Source organism: Choristoneura fumiferana, chromosome 30 (assembly GCF_025370935.1).
Source record: "Choristoneura fumiferana chromosome 30, NRCan_CFum_1, whole genome shotgun sequence".
Classification (NCBI taxonomy): domain Eukaryota; kingdom Metazoa; phylum Arthropoda; class Insecta; order Lepidoptera; family Tortricidae; genus Choristoneura; species Choristoneura fumiferana.
In genome coordinates this window covers 13063-21503 of record NC_133501.1, presented here as the reverse complement: position 1 = coordinate 21503, position 8441 = coordinate 13063, and the positions used below count along the sequence as shown (strand labels likewise).

Genomic DNA, 8441 nt, shown 5'->3' with positions numbered 1-8441 from the left:
CGAATTACTTCATTTCTTAACACGTCTGGCAGATATAGCACTAGCCTTTTTGTCTTTTCGGGTTGAAAGTATAGCACATAGTTTTTAACTATGCACAGAATTAGGCACAGGTTAGGCACAGGCTAGGCAGAATAGCGGGCAACCGCTAATCTGCCTAACCTGTCTGGCCAAATGTTATTAGTTCTTATATCATCCAAAATTCTTTTGATTTCCTTATCCTCCCTTTGAAGTTTAGGCATTTCCTTAAGTGCCTTGATTAAATCCTTATTCGCCTTGACCTCAGTGTATAAAATTTCTGGTAATCTAACTTTGTCTTCTTGTAGAAGGTCAGTCTCTGGTGGGTAGCGCGATAATATGTCCGCTCCTACGTTATCTTTACCTTTAATATGTCGTACCTCGTAATCAAAGTTTTCTAAGTAGTTCACCCAGCGAGTGACCCTTGCATTGTACAACTTCCAGGTTTTGACAAACGTTAAAGCTTTATGATCCGTCTGAATGATCACCTTGGAACCCCTTAAATACGTTTCGAATTTTTCTAAACAGCATATCACTGAATAAAACTCTTGCTCGGTTACTGTCCAATTTAATTGAGCTCCTTTGAGAGCCTTACTATGAAATCCTAAGATTTGCATCTCATCTCCGTCCCCTAGCTGATACAATATGCCCGCTAAGCCTACTCCCGAGCAATCAGTTTGTAAATAATACGTTTTGCCAAAATCTGGATGATGTAGTTGTATTGTGGATATAAATAGCTCTTTAATTTTCTGAAACGTTTCTTGTTCTAGGTTACCCCTTTTTTAAAAGATTATATAGAGGTTGCGTATGCGTGCTATATTGTGGGATAAATCTTCGGTAAAAGTTACAAAGTCCTAAAAATGCCCTTAATTGTTTAAATTTCTTTGGCTTTGGAAATTTCTGTATAGACTCTACCTTATCTGGATCAGTTCTTATGCCTTTCGTTGATATAATAAACCCTAACATCTTGACCTTTTCGCATAAGAACTCACATTTCTTCAAATTACAGGATGGCGATTTCTGACGATCCCAAAACCCGCTTGCCACGCTTCTCCTCAACTCATTTTGCTCATTTTCTCCCCAATATGTCGCGAGGAAATCTGCTTTAAAATCTTCAATTCCCGTCCACCTGTCTCTATATATCCTAGCCCAGTCCCTGCCCGTCGACTAGACATTCTTGAATCATGTCAAGATCCTTTCCTTCTTTGGATGCCCTTTTTAAGTAATTCTCTAAATCTTCTAAAAATGTTATTGGATCAGTATTTTTATCTCCAAATTTGGGCTTTTCTAAGTTCACATTGCGGACATTATATACTACACTCCGGCTTAACTCCGAGGATTGGTCTAGCTCGTGTACTATCTGCGTTGTATTGGTATTTGCAGTTTGTTCTACCGATCTTTGTCCGTTCTCCTGGTCCCACGCCGTGTTCTGTTGATTCTCTGTAGCATGGTTACTCTCCGCTCTGTCTCCTTGTGGGGAACTAATCCTCTTTATTTCAGTATTCAAATCATCGATTCTTGACGTCAACCTATTAGAAGTGTTTCTAAATATTTTGAGCAGTCTGGCACTACTCAACCCACTGGTCTGTGCCACAACTCTCGACTGGACCTTCCGTCGCTTTGCCAATGCTGGTGCATGCCTAGGTTCTTGCTCAGTTGGTGTTATAACCTCGGGTTCTGATTCTATGATTATTTCCGGTTCTATTGGTTCTGGTGGAGGCACCCGCTTGCGTGCTCCTCTGGTACACATCATGGTTATTTTTCTCGCTTCCATTTCACTAATATTTTATCACGCACTTTGAGATTAAATCTGTATAAGGTAGAGGGTCTACATTTAGGTTCGCCGTAGTCGAGACTATTCCCGAATGAGTAGGTGTGTAGGTATATGTGCAATACGAATCGAAACTCTATCTCTTTTACTAAACGCGACTTAAATTTCACGAATCGAGTCGTTGTGGTTTCGCCGATGTATCAAGCATAGTAGCTTACAACCAGCAAGGCAATATTTTAGGGAGATACTTATAATATTCCCCGGACCAATAATATCTCAAAATGTCGAACATCGAGCTACAGTATTTTGTTATGTCACTCTACTACCTACTATTCCATTTTGTTATAAATAACGCCCTATACGTAAGCGATTTGCCCTAGGCTTGATCTTAATGGGGTCCCTCAATTTTCATTTCACATGAATAACCTTACTTCCAGCCCTACCCCATTATAATTCCTATCCAAATTAAATAATAGTCCAACTCTGTACTCTGTACATATTTCGAGTCCAAAGGCACTTGTCAGCTTCAAGTGTACTTGACTTCAGCCCTCCATACACACACACTTGCCCTAAGGCGCTACATTTATCTGCACTTAAATTGCTTATTTTCAAATTTAAAATACCTATATTATCCTTTAAATTAATCTAATCATCCCGAATTTTAAAAGACCCAGGCATCGTCAAGGAAAACCGTATCAAAACTGGTCCATCCGCTCGTAATCCGCAATGCTTCAAATCAACCAAATACATTGGCATTAATCCCCTCCGCGTGGGCTTTCCCTTTTCCGAATGAATTATTTTAGCGTATCCACAGAATTATATTATAACTTTTAGCCATTATAACCCACTAAGATCCTTGCTTTATATACTACATTAAGAAACTTTAAATACACGTAAAGAGGACTCATTAATTTTCGAGCATTACAAAGGTGGCGCTACAGTCTGTTCCATTCTACATGTCTACAAAACACAAGGTTGAATGCAGCCCCGCTCATTGGCTTATCCCTGTCAAGTACGCTAAGGCGTTCCTCACGACGCGTGAATCAAAAAAAAACTTTAGCTACCTTTGTCATAAATATTTTAGTGTCAACCTGTCTAAATTAGCAAGCTACCAGCACTATATACCTAATTTTATATAGTCAAATACTATCTGATAAATTCAGGTTTTTATCAGATATAGATGGATAAAAGGGTTTCAATTTATCACTTATAATTTAAGTGATTAAGTGATTACGAAATTATAAAATAAGGCTACAGCTCTCCTTATTTTTCTTTTTCCCTTTTTTTTTCAGATTAAATTAGGTCCCAATTTACTGCTACCCTACATCGCTCATTAGTTTATATATAAAAAGGTATAACTATTTTTCGCATAGCGCTACTTATAATAATTTACGGCCAAATAGCGATGTCAATCTAGTAATATATCATAATTGCATACGCTGTCAATTAACATTGGTGTTTCATGTCTAAACACGAGCGCAGATTGACGTCCGCTCACAGACTATCAATAATAAATAATATCCGTTTAACTAAAAAGACATGACACCGCTTTGCCACCATCTTTCTGACTCAAATGAAACAGACTGTAGTAGCCTTCGCGCTCGCGAGTAGTTCACACCCCCTAGACTAGACCGTGCAGTCTCATAGCTAGTACCGACCCAGTTACAGATACGTAATTACGTATCACTTTGGTTACAAAAAAAAATCTAACCTACAGAAATAGCTGTTGTCTTACAAAATTAATATTATTTTTTTCAACTTATTTATATCTACTTCTTTCTCCTTTTTCAGCAAAATCTCGGCCTAGATATTTTTACAGGCAACCCAGACCGCCTCTGTTCAGAAGTCAACTAAGGTTAATTAATTAATGGTGCTAGGATGTTGTTTAAATATTTATAATTCAATTGTTTCTGTCTCTCCTCATTTGAGCAATTTCCCTGACAAACTTGTCATAATTTATTCAACTGAATTTCCCTACAAAAAATAAAATGAATTTGTCAATGTTAATGAATTACAGACCGGATGCTACGCTACGGGTAATAATAAAGATTATCTAATTCGAAAGTCTTTAACGATAAGAAATTAATAATTTAACGGGGTTTATCTGTTTAATTAATTAATATTAAGTTTCACTTTCGACTGTCAGACATACTCCCGCTCGATTGTATGGCCCCAAACCCTTTACAATACCGTTTTCTTCGAGAATTAAAACCAAACAACCGCCACTGTAATTTTACGAGAACCTGTTGCACGATAACCTATTATCGCATTTTTATTAATTTAAAGTGGATAAGTAGTGGATTCCAACTAATATCAATGTAAATTAACCTAGCGTTAACTAATATCAATGTAAAATAACCTAGCGTCTGTTGTGGTTATGTTAGACAATGACTATTCAATCGCAAAAGTGATAATACAGCGGCGTAACGGAATGAAAAATTGTGCGGACTTAGTGTAATAAAACTATGAACTACGAGTGAACAATGGATGTACAGTGATTTAAATGGATAGTATTGGAAAGTTCAGCGATGGAACTTAGTCAGTAAGCAGCCATAAGTGGAAAAGAAAATGGTGGAACTCAATCGCAAGATAAAGTGGAACGATAAAAAAAACCGTGGCGCATGAAAAGGTTTAGTTTTAAGCACTTATGTAAAGAAAATCAAGTAAACATTTATTCTACAATTGCGTATTATGTTATTTCCCTCATCTATGTTAATTACCTGCCAAGTCATTTTATGTCGCCTAGATACAGCATAAACACGAACTTTACGAGCATGAGAAGTGAAAAATATTTTTTTATATTTCAGATGTTGGAGACTTCTGCTATTGCGCGGCGATTGGCTTTAAAATATTTCCAGCAGCAGTGAGAGTACATGGTGGTACATGGTAAAAAAGCAGCCTTGTGACTTTTACCCCCTGTTTCACCATCCATTGATTTAAATTTATTTGGCGGATAAATGTGATGCCGTCTCTGTTTGTTTTGTTCGAGTAGGCGGAGACGGCATCACATTAAATTTTATCCGTCAATTAAAATTAATCAATAGATGGTGAAACAGGCCCTTCAAATGAGAAAGGATTTGAACCTTATACTGACATAATTTAAAAATAAGTGATCTATTCTAGTGATTGTTGTATTACTGGTTGATAAAATAAATTTTATGACATGTACCAATAATTGGTTTATTTTGCTTTAAGCCACCGTTTTTACTATGCCCTTAAGTATATTATATGAAGTGACTGGGAATTCGACGTATTCCTTTTAATTAACTGTTGTTATCTGAGATAAATAAGACAATTTATTAATGTTCACTTTCTAGAAACTGCTGATTTTTCGATAGCCTACATGACCTTTTTAACTGAAAATTAACCTTACTGAATCTCCCTAAAAAGGAATACGTTGAGTGACCAATAAGCCTGTATATTTTGAAGTGTTGGTTAAACGGTCTTATAACATTTTTTTTTTTTTTTTTTTTCAGATTCTGTAAACTTTTTTCTTCTACTATATTTTTAGGGTGTGGCGAGGAAAAATCCTCAAACTACATAGAATAGTTACGTAGTTTTTTTACTCTCATACCATGTCAGCAATATTGCAGATCCGCTACTATGTTTCTAATTTTCAAAGATACCACACCCTATTAATATTCTGGAAATCAAAAATGTGTTTGGTAATACGTACCTAAAAAGTTGAGTACATTTTACTAGTATTAGTTGGATATATTTACTAAACTGACACCAGTGAAATGTACAGTACTTATTTGGTATGTTTTACTAAACTAAGACCGGCACAATTAGCAAAACAAGCACTGATAAAATATGGTAAATATTACCAGTAAAAGTTTGGTAAAGACTACAGTACAAATCTGTTAGATATTACCAAAAAAAATAGGAAAAAATACGAAACACATGATAGATAACACTTAATTACATTTGATAAAATCTGCGATATACTACTGGTAGATAATACAATATTATCTCTGATAAAAAGCACGTTACACATCATGATAGATTTTACTAAGCTAACTTTGATGAAAACTGCATTACACATTTGGTAGATATATCAAACAACCTTTGGTAGTAACTGAAATATAAATCTGGTAATTATTACAAAACTAACGCTGATAAAATAAACCGAACGTGATCAGTAAATACTGCTAAACTTTGTTTGTTAGAGTTTATCAAACAAAATAGATTATACTTAAAAGTTCAGTTTTTTTTCTATCAAATTGATTTAATACATTCTGCCATATAATAAGTGCTATCTACCAAATTTTTGTCGTAGATTTTACCAAATAATTTTGCATTTTCTACTAACAAACTTCGGTAATTATGTAAAACGTGCAAAAGATATTTGGTAAAAAGAGACAAGTATGTTTGGTAAAATATAAAATATCTATTTGGTAGATTGCACCAAACTAATAATAAACATTTTTACTAAAGTACATTGGTTAGATTTCTACTAAAGTTCTTAGGTGAGAAACTTTACTAAAGTACTTTGGTGAGAAACGTTACAAATGTACTTTGGTAAAAAAAATACTAAAGTACTTTGGTTAGAAATGTTACTAAAGTACTTTGGTAAGAAATTATACTAAAGTATTTTGGTGAGAAATATTACTTAATTACTTTGGTAAAAATGTTACTGAGTACTACAAAAGATTGGTGTAATCTACCAAATAAATTTGGTATAACACCAACTTTTTTAGTTTATGATTGGTTATTTGGAGTATTTTTGTATTTTTTATTTCAACTCCAAATTTGTTATTTTTACGGGTATCCCGTGAAACCGTATCGAAAATACAAACTGAGACATGGATGCACAGAAAAACCAGAAAAAGAGACCAGCGCTGGGAATCGAACCCAGGTCCTCAGCAATCCGTGCTGCGTGTTATAACCCCTACCCCACCGCTGGACAGGAATTTAGACACGAATTTTTCCTATGCATACATATCTCAGGTTGCTTATTTCTACTACGCTACTTATGCAGCAGCACTAGCGACATCTATGTTCCGCTCTCATCGAGAGACGTCACATTCTTTCGGAACCAACCAAGGTTTTTTAGTTTGGTAAAATCAACCAAAATTCGTGATAGGACCGAAATCAACCGATAACTTTGGTAACATTTACGCGGAATCTGGTAAATCCAACCTAACATTTTTTTCAGTGCAAATTAAGCCTCGAGGAAGCTGTAGAAAAAAAAACCCACAACTGGTATTTTCGCTGGGAGCATGTAGACGGGGCTAGGGCTGGGCCAAAATCCCGAATCCTCAAGGGCATTTTGGTACTGATAAGATAGCGTCTTAATTAGTACGTACTGTAGTTCACATTCAATTGTTGTGGTGTTTTTAAGTGTATTGATATGGGAAATGTTGACAAGTAACATTTCAAATATCTAAACATGGAAAACAGTCCGTTTAACCGGAGTAGCAGGACAGCTCGCTCCCCGCCGCCCGCATCCGCACCAGGAAGACGATAATTATAAGCCTGATGTTATTTCCACTCCAGAAATACAACACTGGATGAAGACTATCGAAGACTGCTGTCTAAATGAGTTGTGTGCAATTGCAAAAGCAGGAAAGCTGAATACGGAACAGAAATTGCGTATCAGTAATTTATGCCGAAAAGTAGATCATAGTACATCTCAAATAGCTGTGGCGTACCATCTCTTAAGCAGAAAACCGTGCAAGCTTATTCATCTGTCCAGACCTTACAGGGAGATCTTAGGATTTCGCATCAACTCCGGAACGTGTTAATTCTGTGACCATCTATCCCAACGACAAATTGAAATCTAGCGATGAGACGAACGAAATCTCTTGTCCAAAAATTGATCAACCCCGAAAAGATGAAGCTGCAAGTTAAAGGTTTGCGCAAGACTCGGAATGGTGGAGTTGTAATTAGCACAGAAACAAAGGAGGATATCGAGAAATTGAAATAATCCGCCCAGATAAAAAACTCAGGCCTTACGATCGACGAAACGCAGAAACGTAGGCCTAGAATAGTAGTTGTAGGAGTGCCCACTCCATGTTGGAAATCGACGTTATTTCCTGCTTGTACCACCAAAATTTAGCCGATAATCCTCAATGTAATAGTTACGATACGTTTTTCAGCACAATAAGGATGAGCCACAAGTCGGGAAAAAAGGATTCTGAAACTTGTAATTATGTTATAGAAGTGCCTGCTGCTATACGTAAAGCCCTAATTAGTAAAGACAAAGTGTTTTTTAATTGGTTATCTTGCCCTGTTAGAGACTTTACTTTGGTCACTAGATGTTATAAGTGTCAGCAATATGGTCATGCTGAAAATAGCCACATTTTGTAACTGTATAATTTTTCAGTACCTATTAATTGTGCTACTAGAATATATATTTTTTAATAGTTCATACAGCTTTATTTTTATTTAATTACAATAGAAACTTATTTTTTAGCCCCTACTTAATAATCTAAAATTCAATATACTATTTTGTAAATTTTCCAGTATATAAAATAGATAATGGCCACATTGCTGACCTAATAACAGAAATTGTGAAATATCTACTAGAATTATTTGCAACTTCACTTCACGTTAGGCACAAATTTATAATGTATTATCGTAGTCTTACAGCCGTTCCCAATATTCAATCTGTGGTTAAGGATAGATAGCTATCCTCGCTCGGAACAATAAC

General features: G+C 35.7%; 1 pseudogene; it reads left to right on the top strand.

The window, feature by feature from the left end:
• The first annotated feature begins 7179 nt into the window (after nt 1-7179).
• Nucleotides 7180-8117, top strand: LOC141444590 (uncharacterized; annotated as a pseudogene).
• The last annotated feature ends 324 nt before the right edge of the window (nt 8118-8441 follow it).